Below are 26,903 nucleotides of genomic sequence, written 5' to 3' on the forward strand. Positions count from 1 at the left end.
GTAGATATATACAGGGTGGCCATAAAATAACTTTCCCTCTTTGGAGGCATCTGTAGCTAAAACCAATAAACGGAATGAGACCAAATTATCCCCCCCATGCCTTCAAAACGAGAAAAAAAAAAAGATTCATTAACATAAATCGCCGATAGGGGAAATTTTGCGCTGGCAGAGCAGAGCCGAAAACAAGCGGATAATTACATTAAAGGCAGATTAAATGGAATAATAACATTTCGACTATGAAAGCGACAGCCGCTTCACTCATTCCAGCTGGATATGTGGCGCGTTACAATGATAATAAGAATAATAATTAAACTAAAACAACTTGCGAGAGACAGAAATTAATGTAGTGATTGAACTCACAGGAAACAATGTTTTATTCATCAGAATCAGGGTCCTCTGGACCACATACACGACTTTCAATGTGCTGACCTTTCTTGTGTGCAACAAATCGCATCTGCTACAGCATTGCACTGTTTAAGGTAAAACAACTTAACAAGTAAAGCACGCTGAGGCAAGGTAAGATGCATGTTGAGCACAATTCGTCAGTCATTCGAATAACTGCTTGAGCGTTCCCAATCCCTTTTTAAGTGCAATTGGTGGCACTGCTGTCACGCACGCACAGTAACATTTGCATAATCCTTTTTACCTGCGTTTACTGCAAATATTTGACTGCTTTCGACTTCTCCAGCGCCAAAATTTTCCCTATCGGCGACTTTTGGTACTAAATCTTTTTTTTCACGGAAATCACCTCCCCTGCCATCAAAAGTCTCAATATAAAATTTAGTCTCATTCCGTTTATTGGTTTTAGCTACAGATACCTCCAAAGAGGGAAAGTTATTTTATGGCCACCCCGTATATATTCTCTCTCTCATCTCACGATGCCTTCTTAAGGTGTTTAATCCGTATGCCTTATTTACTTAAAGTACTTAATACAATGATAGGATTTTTAATGCTATCTAGATAGATTGTATGCCTGTGATCTGCATGTGTTTTCTGTCCATTTTGTCTGTACTGCGAGATGAGAAACCAAAGTTTCCGGTGTAAAAACACTGCTATGTCCCTACACGACTGGCTAACTCACCTTCATTGGAAAAGTCCTTATAAAGTTTCTTCGCATCATGGAAGGGGGATTCTAACCCAGGTGCTCACAACCTCAGACATCATTAACAACCGACCTGGTTCCTGGTTTTCCCTTTCAGTAGTTTTCCGATCGAAGGTGCTTTTGTAGGGATGAAAAACCGCAGATAAACTGGTGGAAAAACCCTGCTGTCCACGCCCAAGACCAGCTAACTTGGCTATACCTGAGGAAGATCCTTAAGCTCCTCACTTCGTCGACAGGAATCGAACCCAGGACACTCCTTTCCCAGGCATATGGTTGCGAAGCGCAAAACCACTAAGCTAACTGCGCGGACACCAACCAACCTACGAAGGCTTATTCTTCTTCTTCTTAAGCTTTCACGAACCATTGAGGTGCTTAGCTGTGGACTTTACAAACGCGACCATCTCGAGGATGCGGTGGTTGGTCCTATGCCTCCTGGTGTGTCCTATGTCTAGAAGCGTGTGTTCATGGGCCGTTTTGCCTGTTCTGAGGGACGAAAAACCAGAGTTTCCGAGTGAAAAAAAAAACCCTACCTCCGTACGAGACCAACTAACTCACCTTTAGTCGAAAGACACCAGATAAAGGTTCCTCACGTCATTTACAGGAATCGAACCCAGGTTTTGTCCAAAGGGCTTTGTCCATACCAACTGAGCTACGGGAGGCTCTACGAGGGTTTATTATTATTGTAAAATAAAAATGAAAATATAATTTATTATTATTATTATTAAAATTTTAAATTACTAATTAGAAATTTCCATTTACTATAACTATAATTACCTTGTAAACATAAGCTAGTTTGTCATATATGACCTATCAAAAAATCGATTCATCTGATTACTAAGTATATCAATTTCGAAAAACATATACTTGCATGTTTAACAGGGGAAATGAAAAAAAAAAAAATCTAAAATGTTCTTTTACAGTCAAGTTCAATTATATTAATTCAGTTAACGATCTATACCATCTACTATGTCTATCTTATGAGTTCATTAGTTGATTTGGATCGAGGGGGAAGAGCTCTCCCCCCACATATTTTAGACCATTTAACTGTGCTTCGATTGAAAAGACTCAGAAAATTGAGATTCGAATCCAGGATATGCCAAACAAATTATATTTGTCGTTCTTTCGACTGTATTACGGAAGTGCTTTGTATGTATGTGTGCGCGCGCGTGTAGAAATCATGAGTGCACGCACTTCCACACACACAGGTATACTTATAACGTAATAGTTTTGACATCTCAAACAATTTGTAGTAAAAAAAAAAGTGTCCTGTCCAATTTTATATATATATATTTTTTTTTTTTCTTTCAAGAGCTACGAATTAGACTACTCTAATTGTCAGAAAGAGAGATCTGAATCAGAAAACAATAAATAAATAAATATCTTTCTTGAAAGGTATTGCAATTATCATAATAGACAATACTCCTCAATTGTGGATATTCAAATATATGTTAATCCATTCTTAATCTCTTATTTACTTCTTGGTAGAGTTCATTCAGTGGTCAACCTATATCGATAGACTTGCATAGCCGAAATACACCTTTTGCGTTATTATTTTTACTCAATTCATTTTATCCCCTGACCCATTGAAGACTCGCTACGCTAATCGCTCATCCTATTTGATTACTTCAGGAAACAATATCTTGCTTTCCACTATGCGCATGCGTCATCAGTCGACCTGAAAGTACCGCCTTCCACTTGTGGTACCTTTACCTACAGCAGCGTCGATCTTAGTGCTTGCTTATGGACTACGAAATCAACGTGCGTCTATACACTGGTGAAGAGCATTGGTTTGTTGACGTTTTTGGAGCCTGCCGGAGTCTGTGTGTGTGTGCGTGTGCGTGCGTGCAGTTGGAGATCAGCGCAGTTCTTACGTCAAGGCGTGGATGAGGGATTAATACTTCCGTTTTGGGCCGTAAGTAGTTTCTTATTAGTTGTTTTTAAATTGAAGATGTGCGTGGTATTTGGTAGTGGAAGGTGACTTCCTTGCTTGCAAGCGAATTTCTCTGTTATAACGGGAATTGCTTGTGTCCGCGGTTTTTGTTGTTATAGAAAATGGAGGGATGGTAGTTACACGTACATTTCTTATGGTGATTTGAGAGGATCGTGGATATAAATAAAATATTTCCTAATGCTAGTGCAGTGCATATTGTACTCCTCCTGAACCCCTCTTGTCTCTGATCCTATAAAAATTGCTTATCACAATACATCAACCAAGTTTTCTTCACATTTTAGCGATCTAGAACATCTCTCCTCCTCCCCAACCATAGAAATTATTTTTAAAAAGTCATCAGTTCTAGTAACTGCTTTTTTTTTTTTTTTTTTTGAGTAAACTAATAGCCTAGTTTTATCAAAAGTTTGGTTTATTGTGTTATGATTTTACTAAAAAAAAAGGGTTCCAAGTTTCTTTAAATCGCTTAGATAGCATGCCTAGTTCTCTGAGTGCTTAGCGTATTCGCTCTCCAACCAGCAGACTGCGGGTTCGAATCCCGCCACGGGCATGGTTGTTTGTGATTGCCTTTAGGTGTAAGATGAATTTCATTGCCCGATGTAAGACCACAACTGAGCTTATTGGAGGCCTGAAGTGACTTGAATCAATTTCATGTTTGGTCTCAAAAAGCAGCAAATATTGTAAAAATAAATAAAAATTCGAAAATATATAAATGTAACATACAAAATAAAAATACTTAGTACACTCACAGTATTAATGTACTATAAGCTACACCCTTCGTGAGTGGCAGTCACACTCATGAAAATGCTACCATTAGGAATAAAAATCTAATATCAGAAAAATTCACTCAAATGACACGAATATACTTTACATTTAGGTGTGCTGATATTTCAGCAGGCAGTTATGCAATTTTCATAAAAGTGGCAGGATTTTCCACACGGATTCTTGGGTTTTATCATATTGCCTAACATGCAAACCGGTTGAAGAACACACATTCACAAAAAAATATGTACTGGCCTATAGTCTTAGTTGTTTTCACGTAATTTGAACAGACAGTAACCAACTTTGTAAAGGAATGTTGTGCACATAAAGCTAAGAGTGTTATTTGTAAATACAGCAACCTCGGATACAAAATGAACTCAAAGACCTACGTGTAAAAGTTGCCTTATGTAATCATTGACAAACCCATTGAAAATTTCTTCTTTCTCTTAAGATTATTAATGCTAAGAACAATGATCCAAATGCAGTTCTCTACCCACCCCTTGCCTCAATCTAGCATCCCTACAACAAGATTCATTGAACTCCTCAAAAACCTTCATTGTAGCACTTCTCTCAAAACTGCAATTAATCACGTTTCTAATAGTTCTTAAAAGATATCTGATTGTCTTTTCCATTCCACAATGCAACTATTTCTTTTACGAAGCATGGAAAAAGTCTAATTTACATCCATTTATTTATAATTATGTTTGCAACACGGTGGCCACATTAAACACACATACATACTATACGACTATGTCAGTGTTGTAAGTTACTGCAAAATTGCATATGAAGAAAGCAGAACCAGTTTTCTGTATACAAACCACTCTCCCAAACAAGTGTTACAGCCGAACACTCCCATAAACCTACAGGTGACCTACTTCTCAAGAAACGACAGGAAAGAAACTACCTCTATTTCTTTTTTAAGTCTAGTGCTCTATGAGGAAAAACGAAATATGCATATACATACAAAACAAAATGTTCTATTTTTAAAAACTTATCAATAAACGAAAGACGAGATATAATTTATAGGGCACGTTTAAAAAGGAAGGTCAAAAGGATAGAGAAAAAGATGATAGAAAAGACACAAATACTGCCTCTCGGAGTTGTCCTAAATAGGAGTTTTGCTATCCGATGTATCACACAAAACATGTCTCCAAGGCATAGTCTGTTATAACGAATAGCACGGAAAATAGAGTAGCAACGAACTCCTGTGGATAGAGAAAGAGAGATATGTGACCTCACAAAGGAAAACAAGTAGCTCAGAGCGAAAAGAAATTATGCACATCAGATAGAAATCAAATATTTCAACAGAGAAATTCATGTGATATTGCTTAAGAAATAGGTCATAAAATGCCACTTGTGGTTTTAATGTGTTTAAGGGAAACCGATCCTTTTCACAGAGACGATTTTACCTTAATGAGTATGAAGGATGTTTTTCTTTAACGAAAAGGAAAATAAAGTATATTCGCATTTGTAAAGTGAATTCCAATCTTTACATAATACATCACTTCAATTCAATCCAATTCCCCTTTGGGTCGAAAGTGTATTTTTATTTACAATAAAAACATTAAAAAGTCATGTTGGTTTTATTATAAATAAGAGATTAATTTCTTTTTATAGTGTGAAAAAAATATTTTGTAAATTAGATAATTAATGGAAAATAATAAATATTATTTTAAAAATTAATAACAATATTAAAGATACATCATTATTTTATAGAAAATAAAAGCATTTTTGATATTTCTAATTTCAGAGTTGACGTATTTAAAATTTAAACACAAGAGGTTCACTACTTTTCGCGGATGGAATTTGTATTGAAAAAAAAATGCTAATTAGTTGTTATGCATAAAACAACCGTGAATAATCATAACTGATTTTGTCTAAAATGTTCCTACACACACACACACACACACACACACACACACACACACACACACACACACACATTGGAATTCTCTTAAACCTCCAATGAGAGCTCAAACAAGAAAAGACTTAAAGTACAGTGTCGTCATTAGATTGGCCAAATAGGAACTCACTTAAGGAAAGCTTGCGATGATGCTCTGGTATAAGAAGAACCTACCAGTGACAAACAACTACAAGGAAGGACCTAAGAAAGAGTGGGGATGCTTTTAATTTAAGGAAGTAGCCGCTTTACAAATACTAGTAACTCTTGTAGACTTTTCCGCATGGTTGTTTATAAACGTATGGATTTTCAAGTAGCTTTGCAACCATTAGGTTTGTTAAGTTCTGCTGTGTGTGTGTGTGTGTGTGTGCGTGAGAGAGAGAGAGAGAGAGAGAGAGAAACAGGAAATAGTTTTAACTTCCTTTTAGAAACCCCACGTTTATTATACATTAATTATTCCGGTTCTATTTTTCCCGTTTCTCATAACTCTAGTTCATCGAAATAGGAAATTCATCTAATTCCGTTTTTAATTTTGTTTAAATTTAGCAACTACTTCCAGGTGTTTTCGGCTTCCTTTGGAGTGTCCTTAGTTGGTTACAATCGCAAACGTGTCTTGTTCAAAATTATTAGACCGTAAAAAGCAGTTTCAGTATTGCGGGTTTAATTAGGGAAAACTGCCGCCAATCTTAAAAAGCGTGGGGGTTATTGCTTTAATCAGCCCTCGGTCCTACCCACCGATGCGGTCAAGTGTGGGGTTGATTGTTCTTTAGCGAGAAGGCAGTTTGTCAAAATCGGTTTTTTTTTCTTTTTTTTTTTCCCTCCTCCTCCTCTGATAACGACCAAGTTTAGACTCAAAGTACGTTAAACCTAATGGAGAACGCAGAAAGTATCAGAAGGATCAAACGAATAAAGTTCTATTGAGAAACTTGCAGGAACAACGCAAACCACTTTAAGATATGAAGTAACCTTTTGTCGAAGTTCCTGTGACCGTTGAGGCCTCACCTACTCTTTTCTTCTTTGAATAAAGAGATGCTCGGATAGGTTTATACAAAAGCGAGATGTAGCTGACCTATTTATTCAATGTAGCATGGAATTTTGTTCAAATATAACCCTTTCGAACACTCCCCACCTCTTCCTTAAAACGTAAGTATAATAATTACGATTAACATTTATTAGGGGCGGAGTTTGTATTATTGTTCGAAATTCAGTTCGAATAATAATACAAACATACGCGTTCGACTCTGTTCGAGTTTCTCCCCACACCTCCCTAGTAGTACGTGATTATGATTTTATTTCTATTGTTTTATTTTTAAATTAATTATTTTCGTTACTGTGTGTGTGTGTGTGTGTGTGTGTGTGTGTGAGGAGAGAGAGAGAAGTATTAGTAACACTAATTTAATTATGCAAATTAGATAAATTTCTAAATTTATATTTATACTGAACAATATTGTTCTTATATTTAATATATTGAATTGAGCAATATTAAATATTGACTAATAATTGAATACATAACTTTAATGAGATGCAAAATATGCAACATTTAAAAAGTATAGTTTATATACGATACGAATATATATGATAGGAATAAATAGTAAAAACCAGAAGATATAATATGGTGGTTAGCATACCCGCTCTCCAACCAATAGGTTGTGGGCTCGAATCTCGCCGTAGACATGGATGTTTGTGATTGTCTTTAGGAAGGATGAATCTCATCGCCAGGTGTGGACCACCGCCCGCTTCTTAGAGATGTGAAGTGGCTGACAAAGTTCCATGTTTTGGTTTCTACAGCAGGGCTTCTGGACCTTGTAAAAATAAATAAAAAAAAAATACATATAAAAATTGAGAAAAATGAAAAAAAAATTAACCCATCCATGGTACAAATGCGTACTATAGGTTGAGTAATAATCTTCCATGGGACGTAATCACATAAAAAAATAACGCGAATAAGACAGTTACACATACCGGCCACTGAATTAAAAGCCTTCATACAGATAAACATAAACGTCACTTACACAGCTTATATGCAGAATACCGTACGTCACCGCATGTTCTAGGCAGCTATTTAAGAATGGTGGTTGTCAGTAATCGTCAATAGTGTTGATCACAATAGGAAAAAAGAAAAGATCTTTCGGAGTTCGATAAAGGGCTTATTGTGGGTGTCCGTCTGGCTGAAGCCACGATTTTGAAAACAGCAACGCTGACTGGTTTCGCAAAAGATGAGATATCGCAGGTGTTTAATCAGTGGAAAAATAACCCCCATTGCTTGTCTAAGAGGCGTAACTAAGACAGTCTATGAGAAACGAGATCGCCGTCATCTGCGGACAAATAGAACTTCCTGCGTGTAGCAATTGACCGAAGCATTTAATGCAGCCTGTTCCCGACCCACATATCACCGAACTATGCGCAGGAAATTGAAGAGGATCGGTACTGGGCAGTCGCATGTCTATACTTAAACCACTGATTTCTGCGACGTTTCTAATTTAGTGGCCAACAATATACATACAGTAAGGAAACAAGTGGTTTGTATATAAGAATAAATAAGTGAGATTTGAAAGTATTTGAGTCATTTAATTTTTTTAAAGATTTCTATTTAATAATAAGTATTTTTACTTTATTATTTTTATCCGTTGTTGTTGTTCTTATAACTGATTTAATTATCTTTGATATAAACTGTTGCTAACACGATGGAATTATGCGTGGTTCAAACTTGCGACTGAAACACAATTCTTGTTTCGGGGTTAGTTGTGCTTCCAGGAACTGGCTTATTATCCTCTAATTAAATAATCTTTTTTTGGAAAGCCTGCAGACAATCTATAAAAATACTACTTGGAATTATACTTAGGAAAATACAGTTGTATAGACAAAGTGCTATTTCCTACTGGAAAAAATATACACTCTACTGAAAAAGTTAACTGTAAATTACAGAGCCGAAAATAATTTTGTATTTTATGCGCCTAAAATTTGCATATTTCAACTCATAAATAGGCTTTGATAATACATTTCCTCACGTGTCTGAAATAACACACGCATGCAATTAGAAGCGTCGAATAATAAGCAACTAGCTTCGATTGCAATCAGAACGAAAAAACGAAAATAGGTTTTAAATTTCGAAGTCTTTCATTATCTGTGCGTGCGTGTGTTTCGAGAAAAAAGAAAAAGGAAAAAAAAGTTATCTGAGTAATGGGGTAAATTACTTCGCTGTGAAAGATCCGGACCACTCAAAGAGCAAGATATAACATTGGAGTTTCAAGGTCGACCAAAAAAAAAAAAAACACTTTCAACCCTACCCCAACACTTGTTCCTTATATCCTCTTTTGCAGACGCGAACTTGTGAGGCCCGGAGTTCAGTATCTTTTATGTTGTGTCTGACGGGGAGGGGGGGGGGACTGGATTCCACTGCGTGACAAGTATACAGGTGAGCAGGTCCGGGATTGCCACGAAGTTCTTCTCTCCCCCATCTCCCTTAAAAGGGTAACAGTTAGTGTGTCTGTCCAATGAGCCATGAAAGTGGAAAAGAGGGGACGTGAATGATAAGACCACCTTGGTACTAAGATCACCATCATTTCTTTCAATAATAATACGAGAAATATTAATTGTATACAGTATTATATTAATTATCAACTACATTGGAGAGTATAAATTACAATTACAACAGCTTTCATCCTTATAAGGACTGGCTTAAAAGGGCGAAGCAATATTGCTTTTCATATTCCCCGTTGTCTGTAGAGGACAGTGTAAGGTGTTATTGAGCTATAATAAAGCTCTAATCATGGCAAGAGAGTAACAGCAATATAGCCGAGCCTCAGTTAGAACTTCATTGGCTACAGCATTGCCATCCATTACCCTCCAAGGGTACCAATTTTAGTCGCCTCATACGACATGCATTGGCTACATTGGTGCTATTCTTATCCCGGCAACCACACGGGAATTTGTTAAAAATTATTTGTAAGAATCTGATATAAAAATCAAAACGGTGTATTATATATTTTTAAATTATTATAAAATATTTTTAAAATTTAAGAATAATTTTTTGATTTTAAAGAGAAAATAAATATTACTATTATATTTAATATAAATATAGTTCTTAGAAAAATTATATGAAACTAATTATTACTTCATATCCGTCTAAGACTATTAAAATATATACTTCTACAATACTGGTAAACCAGTATTCCTAGTGATTGCCATTATCTCTTCATTCATTTATACTAAGTTACTTTCCTCGGGTAAGTTTAGTTAACGTAAGGTTCCTATTACATACCGTACTGTATTCTCTACTAATCTCAAGCTTGCCCCACATTAGACATGTCGTGATTTACTATTGTTGAACAAATATTGGATCTGTGACCTAAGTCGCTTGCACGTGACTAGCGAAGCTATATGGACATTGCTATGTCGCTAATATCAAGACAAGGAACTATGCTACAGCTGGAGCAGCAGGTTCGCCTAAGATCTGTAAATACAGGAAACAGGTTTAGACATCCGAAATTTTTTCAAGTGTAGCCTTGATATTGAAAGCAGTTATAAACCTTAATATTTTTTTATAATAGTAGACGTCATGCATCGCTTCAATAAACACACTTATAGAAAATCTAGTTGGATCAACATTTACAAATATTAACACACCGGTCTTTCAGTTTTGTTTTCACACATTTTCAAGTTATCAATTTTTGTTATGCTATTATTCGAAATATGAAATGTCAATCAAACGTGTATATCGTTGAAATCTATTGGTATGAAGCTATTTGGGAAGTTAAACTCCAAAAATTCAAAATCTAATATTACAATGGCGTAATTCGTGGTTGCTTCTTCATGTATAGCAAAACACAGCATACGGATGTGAAAGTTCTGTTTCCACGGCAACAGCAAGGTTTCGATTTGCACGTGATAAGCATTTCTTATACAAGAAATATTGTCAATATTAGAAGTTTGATAATTGCAAAATAAATAAAATAGAAAAACTAATAATAGTACTGTAATAAAAAGAACGTGTATATACAACTAAATTAAGGAAACCTTTTCTTTGAGCTATTTGACTGATAGTGTTAGCTAAACCATCATAGCCAGCAAAGGTTGGTCGATTGGTAACGCTTCTGCTACTAATGGCTCGCAGAAAGTTAAGCAAGTTTGAGTGCGGTTAGTAGTTGGAAGGATCATCGTTCCCTGCTGTTGGCACACTCTCTTGATGATGAGTCGTTGGACTCCCTGTAGGTGTCACATAATAATAATAATAATAAAGGTAGTTAAGATCAATTAAAGTATTGATTTAATAATAGCATATACTTTATCTGTATTCTATACGAATCTGTATAAATTTATCATAAATATATGAATATAGATAATTTATTTATATTTATCTATATGCTTTGAATTTCATCTTACTCATGTTCTATATACGATTTATTATTATTATTTGGATAACCAGAATTCATTTATATGAAATTGGTTTCAACTGTTCCATATGGTTCGTAGATTAAGTAATAAAGCCATTTTAGTTGTCTTGCGCAAACACACACACACACACACACACACACACACACACAAACAAACATATAGGCACACTGACCCAGACGGAGACGATTAACAAACGCATACATTACAAGTTCAGGTCGATCCTAATAGGTATTCTCACATTCCTACAAAGCGTATCATCTCTAAGAATAGATAAAATGTGAGCTTATACCATTGTCCCAGTAACGGTAATACCTCACACACGATTTAGCGTTAAGTACCTTTTCGTGCCAAAGAGTCATCGGGACAATTGCTGTGGTCACCTTGAACCTTTCTGCCCTGTAGGGACCGCATCACTGCAGCATTTCATACTAACGTCTCCACCCAACCCAGACATCCTTAATAATTATCATATCTGTCACTCTTACTGGCCATCTTTATTCTGATTGAGAAATAGACTTTGATAGCGATTATATTAATCATACTCTCCAACTGCCGTGTCTCATGAGAACTGTTTGGTGTATGTAATTCTTCACTGGGGTGTAATTAAAATATCTTCTATGCTATCGGAGCGCTGAGCAAAGACAGAAATAAGTGGCACGGGATGTAGTAACTACAATAATACGCGTAGAAAAACACGCCTATGTTATCCTTAAGTATTGCTTTACCTAATAGGTAATTATGGCTCATTTTCTTTAAGCTGATATATATATATATATATATATATATATATATATATATATATATATATATATATATATTTTTTTTTTTTAACTTTTTTTTTCCCCCGTGTGTGTTGGCTTTGGCCACTTGATAATACAGAGGGCGTTGGTATAGTGACAATCATCGATAAATTACTCTCTTTTTTTTCCCTTGTCCTACGTAATGCGTGGTGTATTATCATATAGCTGTCTCCCATTCATTAGCCTATTCGAAATGCAAATAACATATTTGCTGCTGTAAAACAGTCATAATATGTATCGGAAACAGATCAATAAAGAATGTTTTACTCTAAGTAGATTTATTTGATTTTTGTTTTCTTATGTTGATTGTTGATAATAACATACTTAGGCTTGCATTGTTGATAAAAGGTGTACTGTTTGCTTTCAGGGTTGGTGTGCAAAACTTTAAGGATTACGCCTTCTAGTGTTAGTATGCAATCATTAGCGTGTTCTTTTCTTTCAGGACAGACCTTGGATTGTTATACCTCTGTTAGTAGCAACTTCCTGGTCTGATGGTTTTATTCATTCTTATTTTATATTGTTATTTGTAGTTTTCTGTCTGCATAAAAATAATCTACATTCTTTTATACATTAACATCTCTATTAGATTCATTTCGTTACTTGGGTGAAAATTTTCTAGCATTTATTGCTTCTGAAGACATAACTACAACGAATGGATTTTAAATTCCAGCTTTATGAGTTGATATATTCACGGTTATTATTGCTTTTATGTTCTCATAAGTTTTCTATTTTCTCTTCCTTTGTATTTTTTCTTCTACTGTCACATGAATAATCATTTACCCTACATATTTTATTGTATGTTCTTTAGTAAGCAGGTAGGAAGGATTGACTTTGTAATTTCAGTAATACAAAGACGCAGCGACCCTGATGAATCATATACAGTATCTATATACTCTTTTTTTAATCTGCAGTACTTTAGTACCATACGTGGGCTAAATATTTTTTCTATTTTTATTAATTCTATATTTTTTTTGTATTTTTATATATGTGTGTATATATGCTAATTTTTATCGTCGCTCTAGAGGAGATTCCGTAAACCATTGAAAACAGCTGTTTTTTTTCCCCAACAACAACAATTGAATAAATTAAAAAAAAATACAATTTATAAATAAAAACGAATATAGATTCAATTATTATGATTACTAAAAGAATTACTACACAGAATGCTGTAAAAATGCACCTTTTGTTTATTTTTTTAAGTAATTTTATATCAAGACATTTTGGGTTGTATGAATTTCACTAGCTTTCAGAAATTTATAAAATTACAGGAGACAAACTTAGAATAATCTGCTACATAAATTCACATGGGGAAGGGATCAAATAATTATCCCTATAGGCTTTTTTTTTAAACGATTGTAAGAGCATTTCTGACTGATACAGTAGGAATGGATAGGGGTGGACATATGCAGTTAAAAAGCAAATAGATTACTTCTTTTTTTTTTTTACAAAAATAAATAAATAAATAAATAAATAAAATGCTTGTAGAAATAATAATAATAAAAAAAAACTCATTTTGGATTTGTTAAAACGCCTTTTTAAAAGAGTTAAAAATTTGTCTTATAAACTAAACCACTTAATACTACTGTGCAACAACAAATACATATATCATGAGATGCTCAGAGATGTATAAATATTTATTTTCTTTTTTCTTTTAATTTCCGTTCAAAATTTTACACAACTTGCTATAAACAATGAATGATGATCGCAGATATTCTATTAGAAGTATTAGATTTGTTCGTTTGAGACGAGAACACATTTCTTTGCAAATCTATGATGTCTTCACAACAATTTAGCTACTATGTTACTCTCTGGCTTTTCTTCGCAACCGGGTCGCCAGTTCTAAAGGGAACGATTAGTTTCTGGTCATTCACTGCGTATTATGGTAAATCGTTTACCCTTTCAGATTTCCCTAAATGGTTTTGTACTCTCTTTCATATCCTAAACTAACTTAACATATCCCATCTTTATGTGTCCGATTACTTCACAGTATAATGGGAATATATTGTAAATAGATTATCTCTGTTACTGAATGAATAGAACTTGGTCAGTTTCTTTGGTTGTCTTAGCAACATCATCGATTTCCTCTACCCGCCACGCGGGGCCCTGGAAAGAAATGTATAAGTTTGCAGGTTTTCGTTGGAGGCTGAACCTGCATTTGCACTTCCGCGAATTGATTTTGCGATAATTAATATTGGTTACTATGGTAACAAAATCGTGTTTGATGAATTCCAGATCTTCCTCAGCAGAGTTTCCTTTTTTTTCTTTATATATATAATCACTATACGGTTCCAAAGAGCTGCTAAATGGTTTCTCGGAGCTGTGAACTTCCTAGTTGGAATGTGTTGTACTCTTGCCAAGTGCGTTCTCGTTTTTCCTCGTGTGGGTTTGTAAAAGAGAAAGCAACTCATATGGAATCTCAAAAAAAGATCGTTGAAACCTCATGGAATGTACCTTTTAAGGATGATGAATAATAACCGTAGCCTTGGATTGCACCCGTGCAATAATCTTATTTCCTCCTTAAGTAATTTTCTTCATTACCAGTCATCTGTTTTATGAAATGCATTTTATTTATTTTATTTTATTTTATTTTATTATTATTTTTTTTTGAAGTTGGAAAAAATAGTTTTATTCAAATTTATTAAATAATTTTTCATTGACATAACAACACAGTTTTTTTTTTTTTTTTTTTTACAAGAAATAGATTTTAGTCCATGTCACTTTCCGTTGTTATGACAACGAATATACAGCAAAGATTGATAAAAGTCTGATGTTAATCACTTTTCCGTATGTTTAAATATATTAAAAAATAAACAAATAAATATTATTAGGTCATAACGAGGGCATTTATTTTAAAGAGTTCAGTTTGGTCGGTTTCAGTTGAATAAATGTGAATCGCCAATATCGTGTCGCCAGTAGCGCACTCAGGATTTAATCTTAGGGGGGGGGTTTGAGTAGACGATTTGGGAATATTGCGCATCGCATACGACCTATGACTGAGCATCTGCAATGATCGCTAATTCATAAATAGTACAGAAATAGAAGACAAGACACTACATACATTTAAAAAAAAAAAAATAATTTTAATTAGGAAAATATTTTTGGAAATTTTTTTTTTCCTTTTTCTTTGGAGGCCCAGGACTCCCTGCCCACCCACCCCCCCCCTCTGGGTGCGCCACTGCTTGTCGCTATTTCTGGTAATCATGTAAAATCACGTCCGACAATATGGTTCATTCATTTCTGATGTTCAGAGTCATGTGTGTGTGTGTGTGTGTGTGTGTGTGTGTGTGTGTGTGTGTGTGTGTGTGTTTAAAGTATTTACAAGCATTTTTTTCAGTTGTTTTCACTTTAGATCTTTGCAAAGGAACTGAAAAAAGTACTTAAATTTGCTACGAAATATCATTTTAAGTTACTTTATTTTAAATTATCCTTTTAATAATTGAAAACAAAGGTTCAAACTGGATCTGTATATACTTAATAATGTAATATTTCTAATATTTCTATTAATTTATTGCTAAACTTTTGTTGTTGTTTTTTTAAATAAACGTTATAATTTTCTCCGTAAATTTACAAATAGAAGCACAAATAAATTAATTTAATTTGTGGATAATCAGAATGCTAATGTACTTTTGAAGAACCAACATATAGGATTGAGTTAATTTTCGTAATTTCCAAGAAGACAGATTGACAATTAAAGTTAACTGGAAATAGCGTAATGTATCGCCAGATTCCTTCATCGTATCCTTTTTCCAACCAATGATGTTTAATAAATTCCAGTATGGGTATTTCTGATTCATTCTGTTTTATTCTTTATATTTGCTCACCTTTCACCATCTAATTAACGTCCGATAGTCGTTCTTCAAAACAGATTAATTTTCGATTTTCTACTGTGGAGTACAAGATATAATAAATATTCGTTAGAACAACATTTTTATAATCGTAGCGAACTCTTCTTATAAATAACTTCTACTGTATCTTTTAAATGAAATTTTATTTAGAATGTATTTAGTTTTAAATTAATTTTATTCAAATATATATTTATTTGTAATAATTATTTTAAATGCGATAAATTGTTCAATTTAGTTACATTTTATTTCGTTGCTATAGCAACAACATGTTTTTTGTCCCTAGATAGAGTTCCATTCAATTTCATTTTTTGTTGCTATGGTAACACGAAATTCTGTTGTGTGTTATAGCAGTCATTTAAGTGAAATGGCAACACATCGTATTCTGTTAGAACATTTTATGTTTACTTGTTTGTTGTTTACAGAACTAAATAAACAACTCCTTCTCGATGCTAAGTTCTTTCCAGCATTGCATTGAATGTGTTTACACTGATCTTTACTAACACCTGTTCTTTGTGTATGCAACTGGTTCCTTTGTGAAATGATTGATACGAAAAACTGTTAACAACGTATTCAATCGCTCTATCGAATAAAACGACTCTCCAAGTGGCTGATGGTTTTCGAAGAAGGCCTGCTCGCATTCAGCTTGTTTCATGTCAAGATGTGTGCCTCCTGCTGACGCACTAAGAAATAGAAAACACCAAGTTGGGGTGTGACATTTGGAGAACCCGTTTAACGACTCGTGGCCGGCCCCAATTACCACCGCCAGACAGTGCCATAAGGTCATGACCCACTTAAAGAATTTAACTGAAACTGAGTTGACCTGCTTTCCACGACATAACATCTGTGCAAGAAATGAATTTTAAACAAACTAAAAATGAAAAAAAAAAAAAAAAAACCTTTTATGATGATGAAGTTGGCAATTGGATGTTAGCTCTCCGATCATGATTTGTATTAATAGGAATGCATTAATAGATTCTTGGGAGGGGGGAAAAGAAAGAAACAGGAAGAAAGCGATTGGCACTTCGTATCCAAGGACTTTTGCTTTTATTATAGCTTCCTAGAATTTCATTTCGAAATTAATGTAGCGAGTAATGGAGGACCTTGGCAAGGTAGTGGTTATTATAACTTTGTTTTTTGTTTCAATGCAACCTTATATAAGTCTTAATTCACAATAGTTTCGGACACCCAGTGGCCTTTTAAGGGCTGTTAGCGATAGCAAAATAGCCATTATCATGACCTCATTGAAAAGGGAGTATAAACTAGACAGACGCCCCTCCCCCCTCTCTGGGGTGGAGAACTGGGTCTGTTTTAAAAGAAACACGGCATTTCGTCGCCGTAATCTAATACCACAATGATATTTGCCGAAGGGAGTTAGTGAAAATATTACGAAGGTCAATGGTTGTAACGAACAGAGGTCACTACTAAAAATAGTATTTAGGGACCAGTGATAGGGGAATGAGGAAGATACTCGAATTCTTAAGAAGTAATCTGTATGAGGTGACTAACATTTCCTTGTAATTATCGTCGTATGATAATTCTTCGAATTTTGTGAGAACCAACTGACCCACTTCTCCCCTTATGATAACACCGCTCATCATCCTACGCAAGTTTTCGAAAGCATCCTTGTGGCCTGAGTTCTGTACTTCCTGATATAACGCCCGCTGATTCTTCTCTCGTTATTCAGGTAATAGCAGTTTTTGTGGGTCGCCGTATAAGAGATAAACACCTGCTTTTGAACACGCGTGTGTAAAGAAAAATAGGATGTGCTTTTGGAAAACACCTACTTCTAAAATTCAATTAACATTAAATGGGCTTCCTTTAAAATCAAACGTATGTAAAATTAATCATAATATGAGATAATCGTCAACAATTGAGAAGCCATTGGTTATAATTGTTAAATTAGGTTATTTCGTTTCCATGGTAGCGTAACTTGAAAAAAAAAAAAACATTCCTGTAGTTTTCAACTTGCCTCTTCGTGTTGTTGCTATAGCAACAAAACGAAGAGGCAAGTTGAAAACTTATATTGCAACAAATAATCGTTTTGTTGCTATAGCAACAAAACGAAATGGTTTAAGCAATTGGATATCATTTCTCTTCGACGAAATCATTCTTTGTTGTTTGACCAGTTACAGGAACATTACGGAAAGTCAGGGATATGTACACAAGCAAAAATAGATTTGAAATCACCGTCGTGTGTACCCAGGTGTGACTTCATACTTGCGTGCCACTATTCAACCCCACCTTGAACACAAATACTGCAAGGTTAAAGTCAAATGATTATTTTCCCGTTCATTTGCAGTCGCCACATCCCTCCCAGCCCCCACACACACAGTCAAAGTGTTAGTATATTAGCCATTACGGGACTTGTTTTCTTTATAATAATGGATTCTTCCTTACGTTTGTATCTTGTCTTTGGGCATCACCCTTTCTTCACATGGGAAGATATAGATAAGATTTATCAGATCCAAGCTGTACTTAACAAGATTACTCAGCAAATTCGGATGTTTCAAAATAGCATTTAGGAGGGTGGAAGAATACGCCACCAGAAGTGTACGTTATTTGAAATAATGAGTCCAATTAGGCCTTAATGACTATATTCTAAGACAGGAAGTCGTTGATGCATGACCACTTAGTAGAAGGCAAATTTATGTGTATTGAGAATTGTATATGGGTCAGTGTGTATGTGCTTGAAGTCAACTTTCATTGGATAATATTACATCTCTCTCTCTCTCTCTCTCTCTCTCTTTCTCGTTTATTTAAAAAAAAAAATCTCCTATTCAACAAAGAATCGTATTCGGTATGCTCTTTCTAAAGTCTAGATTCTCTGATGCACAAAGCCTGCAAGGTAAAGATGATACCACAAAAAAATAAATAAATAAAAATAAAAATACAGAGAGAGAGAGAACATAATTAGGCGTTCCTGTGGACAAGTAAGTGATGGATTGAAGAACTAAATTAGTCCAAAGACCTCACTATAAAGAAAACAGGTCACACCCTGCTACCACCATAACGGCTCGCCATACCAATTTCCAGCCTTGGGGTACACTTAAATATGATTAATTTTTTCTCAGCCTGGAGAGTCTCAGACACTAATTTCGGTTGTTGGTAGAAGTAATAAATAATGGTCCTCGTGTACATGCTGGTGTTTAAAGTGTCTGAAACAGAACGTTAGAAGAAACACGAAAATAGTTATGGGCATAACAATTTTAGTGTTAAAGAAGCCAAATCCGAACCCTTCTCTTAGAAAAAAACAAATAAAAAAAGCTAATCACTTAACATGCGGGGAAGCAATTTTGGTTAATCTGGAGATAAAAACATATAAAATTAAATAATCATACTAATAAACGAAAGTGCATGATCTTAAGTGTAATGGCAGTATAACTGACATCAGTATGACACTGAGAAGGCTAAAAGGGTGACTTAGGATCACTCATGCTGTGTAGTTGATAAGCACGTCCCAAAATAATAACTGTTTAAATCATAGTCGCATAAGGAAGCCGGAGTCAGTCAACCCCCTCCCTCCCTCCTCCCCCTCCCCTCACTTGACGCATGAAACCAGTCGCCCATGTGAAGCAAAACACCAACCAGGTGCAGAGAAAGCAATCTGGTAGCTTCAGATGCACGTGCAACTTGAATGAACTTGACCTCAAGGGTTGTTATCTGTCATGGTCTTTGCAGAGATTTGCAGTTAGCGCAAGAAGTGCAAAAATCACTGGCGTTAGAAGGCTGTGTGTGACCGGCATTACTTCTGGATGTGTGTTGGCGTTTCTTTTTTTAGTTCTTGTGAAGTTAGCCGATATTCTATCGACATGCGTGACTGTCCTACCAGAAAGAAAGAAAGAGAAAAAACAAAGAGCGTTGCGGCTCAACAATCCTCTAATCTGTGTGCTTGTTTGATGCATCCAGTGTGATATACGCACATCCAAAGAAAGCAAAGATCAGATATTATGGTATTTAAGTTGTACGCTTCAAAATTCTTTTCGTTTGATTTTAAAATCCTGCCGGTTCTAAACCATCAGTGATGTGTCCAGTGCTACATTATTTAGTATTAAACGCATCAATAAAACGTAAATTATTATTTTTTTTTTACTCAACTAAAATCAATTCTACCATCCGTTTATTGTTGCCACGATAACGCATGTTGCCGATATAGCAATAATTCGCATGATGTGATTAAGCCACATTTCAATAACACCAAGCATGTGTTGATACCAGTTCAAGGTCATTTACTTTGATATTTAAAAGGCATAAATTTTAATTAAATCGATTTGATTTCATTGACAACTATCTGTTACCACAAAAATTCATGTCTTGTTAATTGCATGCTTCACGTGTGTGACGTTTTATCGCAGCGTGTGTAGTCAATTTCACTGCATTATATTTGATCCATGACTACGCGCGTTTTATAATTTGCATGCATGCTGTGATTGTTGATTTCCAGTCATTTGTTTGATATCTCCATGATATCAAATTTATTTATTTGATGTCTCCATGACAACGCGCGTGTTATAATTTGCATGCTGGGATTGTTGAGTTCCAGTCATTCTTTGATATCTCCATGACAACGTTCGTGCTATAGAATTGCATGATATTCACATGCTCCAATTGTTGATTTCTTCCAGTGCTCTATTTTAATTAAAAGATATTAATATAACGCATATACGTTTTTTAAAAAATTCACTGATAAAGTCGATTTAATTACCATTTATTTGATATCTCCGTGACACCGTACGCCTTGTGGTCAATTACATAATTCACATATTATGATTGAACTGCGTTTCAATCACACAGCACCAGTTGCTGATTTCAATGACAATCACATACTGCGCCCTAAAATATATTCAGTTATTTCATATTGCATCATCTTCATGTCTCCAATAGTAATACACTAGGAAAAGTTGTTTCACGCTTGACGAACTTGTCCGCAACGTACAGTTACTGACCACAATCATGTTCCACGGTCCCGTTTGCACGTTATTTAATGTCGTCCCGAGATAGTGGTAAACTTCCGGGTACACCACCCATATAAATGTCACGCTTGGAAAGATCAATTCAAGGAACGTTAGGCAGGAAGCAACTACGTTAAGAGGATGAAAGGGGAGCTATTATGTGGTAGCTGAGGATTGTTCCGATAGCAAAGGTAATGTGCTGAAATCAAAGTAATCACCAAATTACAACTGTTTGTTTCGCTGGGCCACTGTATCTACTTTTGAACCCATCAGTCTCTCAATTCTTTTATTGCTATTTATTTCCCTCAATAGATTTTGTATTGTTTCTTTTGTGTTTGCTACCTCATCCACTTTGATTGAACTCCATTACTCCCTCTAAGGTGTAATCTGTATTCATTATCTCTCTCTCTCTCTCTCACAATACTGATTAGCATAATTGTTTTCTCACCAGTTCCTTTCTCCAACCCTTTCTATTATTCGCTATAGTTTATCTAGTCATCATTTATCTCTATATCCATCTGTCTATTCATGAATGTTTTTAAAAGATCCATATCAGGTATTGGTTCAATATTTATACTCTAGACGGCGCTGTAGTGTGTTTTATCATTAGATATAATTACTTCACGTCTGAGAGTTGTGTCACGCAAGTTATATGAATAACAAAAAATCTTTTGCTTTGTTCTTTAACAAGTGATTGACTAATTTTTTTTCTTACTTCTTTTCTTCAGAATAGGTTTTTTTTTTTTTTTGGAAATATCACTTTATGATCCGCTAGGTGTCGCTGTTTAATATTGCATAGCACGTGCAAACTGCAAGAATAATGAAAATTTTTCTTTCAGTAATAAGAATGAGGGTTACGTGTAGGCCTTCCAACTGCTTATTAATAATATTTGTTGGTTATAATTCACTTGATACACCTTATATAAACGTTTGCTATTGCATATATATATGCAACATATTCCAGCACCGGATGACTTTACATATAACTTAAAATAATAGCAACAAACCATATAAAGAAAAAATACATTTTTAAAACTTTAAAAACAGAAAAAATATCAAAACACTTTACATAATTTTATATTATAAGAATATAATTAATTTATAATCGTGAAATTGTATCATAAGGAAACCAGTCAGGATCGATAATAAACTACTTAAATTCCCCCCCCCCCACACACACACACACGGGAAAAAAAAAATGCAATTCCCTCCAAACTACTTCCCAGTTAGCTTCCTTTCTTCTATAGGCAAAGTCGTAGAACGTGCAATCTTCTCGCTCAGGAAAGGCCACTCTACAAGACATCAGATTTACAGAATTGTTGAACACATTACCCAAGGATTCGAATGGCGACTCCCCCCCCCGTGTAAGTTCTCACGTGACCAAAGGTCTAATTCACAAACTATTCCAAGCAACATTCCCAATCTTCGTCTCACCAAATCTCAACAACCGCAAATTCAGAGTAAAAAAAATAAACGAAATCAGATCTACAGTAAGAAGAATCACAACAGGAGTCCCTCAAAGTTCCTCGCTTTTTCTCCATCTATATAGCAAACCGATCTGCTTCCTACTATCACCCCTCTTTATGAAGATGATGTAATCATCATAACCAGATCACTTCGTCCGAACTACTCATCGAGAAACTCCAAATTGCAGCCGACAAACTCGAAAAATAGTTCGTCAGATGGTGAATCTCCATCAATCTCCACGAACTCTTCAGCATATTAGAAAGCAAATCCGATAGAAACTGTACACATGTTCGGAAACTATACCCTAGCAAAACTCCTCCAAATACCTAGGAGTAAGATTTTATCACTACAAAAGGCCGATCGCGCTATTGTCCAACTCTATTCCCCCCCTTCTCTTGAACAGAAATAATCATCTAAATATGAACAGTAAGATTCTGCTTCACAAAACATTGATAAGACCTCGCCTAAGCCTGGGGACGACGTCTGAAAGGAATATCAAGAATCTAAACTTTTAAGGATGGCACTGAACACTCCTTGGTTAGTCAGGAATAACCAAGTTGCATCGCGACGCCAAGATACCAGACATACGATCCTTCCTAGAAACTATGGCTGAGAAGTTTTTTCAACTACGGCCAACCATTGCAACCAGCTAATCCATCAAGCTGCCATTTCATTCTAGACCAAAATCCATTCTAGCAGCTACAACATGAGCTACTCTTAAAAGCTCACAAGAAACCGGCTCATCCCCCTTCCTCCCACTCAAAACCACAGATGAAGAAATGAAGAGAAAAAATGGTATCCGCGTTTTTCATGAGTGGTGAGTCTGCACATAATTGCAAAATAGAAGAAAAATTAATATCTAATATGACTAACAGATGGAGGTGGAGTTTTGTCTGCCATAACAATTTTTAAGCAAGACAAGAGCAGTGTTTTTCCATTTATGTAATATAATATAAAGGGTTCTTTTTTCCTTCCAGTCTTCTTCAGTCTTTCTCACTACATTTAGCGAAACAGAGTTCGCTAAATGACCGACAGATGGAGCTGGAGTTCTACCTGCCATAACTTAGCTTTTGTATTGTAGAAATAGTTTCAGGCATTCACATTTGTTGATAGAATATCCTTTTGGATAACTTCATCGATATCCAAGGACTGAAGAAATATTTATCAACTTTGACTAGGAAAAGAATACCACGTTTGAGCATGAAAGCTCTGAGATCAAGATTGATTAGTTTTCGATAGTTTCTACCAACATTAGCACTGCCCACCATAACTTTCATTCCGTTCCCCTAATGAAGATGTCAGCTTTTGTTTTTTCGAAGTGACTGTCTGTTCAACGATGCATCATCTGCTACATTTAAGCTTTGTAGTTGATCCGAGATATATTTTTTCTTTAACGTATGCACTATAATCATAATACCCAATAGTTCTTGAACCGCAGATCGGAAATATTTAAATACCTTGCTGTTGTTTTTTTTTTTTAATGTAAATTGATCCTCATTATGGAGAGTAAAAACATAATAATAATAATGCTCCATACATTGAAAATTTATTTTCGTTTTGCGCCACTTTTTATTATTGCCCGGAAGGGATCCGCTTTACACATATAAAACCCCCAAAATAAAATAAGATGTGATTGGTGGATTAATCAAATCACACAGATACAGTTGTGTCAAATTATTTTAATTGTCTATAATGATTTGAAATCCCCCCACCCCCCCACGCGCGCATTAACACTGATATATAAATGTGCCCTAAAATTATATATAAAATAATATATATATATATATATATATATATGTATATATATATATATTTATTTTTTTTAAATTAAAATTAAAAGTTTGTTTTTGTGCAGAGCAACATCTGGCTTTCAGTTTGCTTGTGTGAGATTTTTGGGTTAAGGATCGTCTCTGATAGAGGTCTAATATTTTTTTATGAAAAATGATCTTCAAATATGCCTTTTTCTTCCAGCTGTTTTAAAACTCATGTTAAAAAGATCGCTTATTTTCCACCTGGCTTTAATACCTTCGATTTACTTCAACGATGAGTTCTATCAAATTGTGGTTCGCTAGAGAGTTAACAGAGCAAACGTCATTAAATTATTATTATTATTATTATTATTATTATTATTATTATTATTATTATTTCGTGACACCTTATGAAGTCCAAGAATTCATCGCGGGAGGGCAATCTACTCTACCCAATCTACTAATTGATTTCCTGTCCACAGCGGGCCTCCATAGCTCACTCTATGTTCTCTGGTTGGAAGCACGTGGGTTCAAATTCCATCTGAGACGAAGTAAATTTATTGAGGCTTTTCACCTGAAGGTGAGTTAGTCGGTCTCATAAGATGGACAGGAGGATTTCCCTTTGGAAAACTCAGGTTTTCGTCCAACAAACAGGCAAATCGGACAAGAAAACACACACACGCAATTTACAGACAAAATTACATTTCAACCTATAGCATTATAAGGTGGTGCCATAATTGCTTGTATGAGGCTCACAGCAGTTGTGTCATCATCATACACTAAATTATAATAATAATAATAATAATAATAAATAATAAATAAATAAAAAAAACTATCCCCAAATTGCACAGTCTGCTATCCCCACAACGCCACTTATTAACAGTTCATTTTAAGCCAAGTAACTCCTCCCTATTTATTTATTTATTATTTTTTGTCATTGTTGTCGTGTGACGTCATGAATCATCATTCTGTTATGAGAATTAATCTATTTCACTGTCGCTTTTCTTCCAACGTTTGCTTTCAATTCCAGAACTCTCACATGTTAACAGGGTCAGGCACAGTCATAACTTACGTTTCCTTCAATAATCCCGCAGTTGTACTACGGAACGCGTACACACATACAAACACATAGATAATGAGTTCCCGAACGTAGCTTCTTCTCTCACCTCACTACATTTCTTTTCTTTACTTTTTTTTTTTTCCAGACAGGAAATACTCACGAAAAGCCCCGTCAGCTAATGGCGGACGCTGATAAATATGGAGGACATTCGGTTCTGCTTGACAAGTTTCGTATCATTTAAAGATCCTTTTTGTTGTAAAGAGGCATCCATGCCTAACACGTGGGCATTGCTCTAATTAGGCTTACAGCAGCGGACCCAACAAGATCGATGTGTTTAATGGATGTCATTTACACCCCTAATAACACCAGAGGGACTTAATGCTCATTCGTTTCCCCGCTACCGATCTTTAGAGATGTAAAACATATCGTAAACTAACACGAACTTACCACAAGTTTCCCTCCTTCATGCAAGCAAGAGAAATGTCATTGATAAATGTCGTGCAGCGCCATCTAGAGACAAAAGTTTCAACACTACGAACGTCATCAGGAATATGAAGTACGTCACGCATCAGGGGATTATTCCTATCCTCTTCTCATTTTGTTGGAAATATCGCTGATTTTCAGAGCATTTCACTTTTCTTCGATAAACACCACTCTGTTCATAACCCTTGAGAACCTGATTCGCTTCCTTGTTCTATTCTCACTAACTGTTGTGTTATTAGCATGGCAGAGCGGGCATGTGCCCTGTAATTTTCATAATTTCGTTGTAGCATTCAATATTTATTAATACAAGCAATCAATTAGGAAAGTAGACAGCTGAATGCTTGCTCTTCTGCCACTCGAGTTGAAGACAAATGATTGGGACACTCCCATTCCTGCTTTTCCAAAGACATTCTTCAATTCTGGGATAGGTAGAAGAGAGAGTTGAATGAATGCAGTTGCACGTACTTATAAGGGCCCCCGGCTTAGGAAAATCATGCAATTATAACTGAGTGGTACTGACCATAACAAATATTTATCTGGACATCGCACTTTGGCATTTTAACCAGCCTTAACTTTAGTAAATCCTTTTTTTTTTTTTCCCTATAACTTTTCTGGTGTTTGAATTGCATAAAAAGGATAAAGTTAATCATTTGTTCATAAAGGGGATTTGCTTTTTGATACAATTTCTGAATATCCTATAAAAGGTTCAATACGATGGATGATCATAAATTATAGAGACTGATTTTGTTTTTCTAGTAAACCACAATGTCACAAGGCCGTGATATGTCTTGACAAAAAACGGAACTACAAATACGAAAGGACTGTAGAAATTGCTTAATGTAGTTCCGTTTATTTCTCTCACCAGAGGTCAGGCTAGAATAAATGATTAACAAACATTTAGATTCATTTTACTTTTGTATAGTGCAGCGGCATGTAGGTTGTGTATTGTACATACGTATGTTCCTGATGATGATCTTATACAGAGGTCGAAACGTCGATTGTTGTTTGCTTAATGTTAAGTGAAGTAATTATTCTAACACGTGTGTTGTGTCTCCATAAATTCTTCACTATGAATTACGAAAAAAACAAGTTTGTGACAGAATAAAAAAAATGGATTCTTAAAATATGTGTTGTGTTTTATGCTCACGCGTAGATCCACTTTCGAAACCAGATCCGACAGAATATGGGATTAATCCTCATTCCCGCAGTTTGTGTATTCTTCTCACTGGTATGCCTTTTTGGCGTGAAGAAAAACGCAAGTTTCCGGGAGGAAAACTCTACCACCTTGTATGAGAATGGCTAACTCACCTTCATTTTATAAACATCGATAAAAGTTCGCGTCCTATATGGAATTCGAACCCAGGTCTTTCCAACCAAAGGACATCATCGAAAGCGATCGACTACGGAGACTGATTAAAATATCTAGAAACGTAAAAATTTCCATA

At 35.2% G+C, this 26,903-nt stretch overlaps 1 protein-coding gene across 1 annotated transcript in view; it reads left to right on the top strand.

Moving 5' to 3' along the window:
- The first annotated feature begins 2,978 nt into the window (after positions 1–2,978).
- LOC150103889 (uncharacterized) overlaps positions 2,979–26,903 on the top strand; it is an 86,542-nt gene continuing 62,617 nt past the window's right edge. The window contains exon 1 of the mRNA XM_090396588.1: positions 2,979–3,014. The gene's annotated coding sequence lies outside the window, so the exon portion shown is untranslated. The remainder of the gene's footprint in view (positions 3,015–26,903) is intronic.

Source organism: Typopeltis vanoorti, chromosome 8, assembly GCF_054136105.1.
Source record: "Typopeltis vanoorti isolate ZY-2024b chromosome 8, IOZ_Tvanoo_1.0, whole genome shotgun sequence".
Classification (NCBI taxonomy): Eukaryota; Metazoa; Arthropoda; class Arachnida; order Uropygi; family Thelyphonidae; genus Typopeltis; species Typopeltis vanoorti.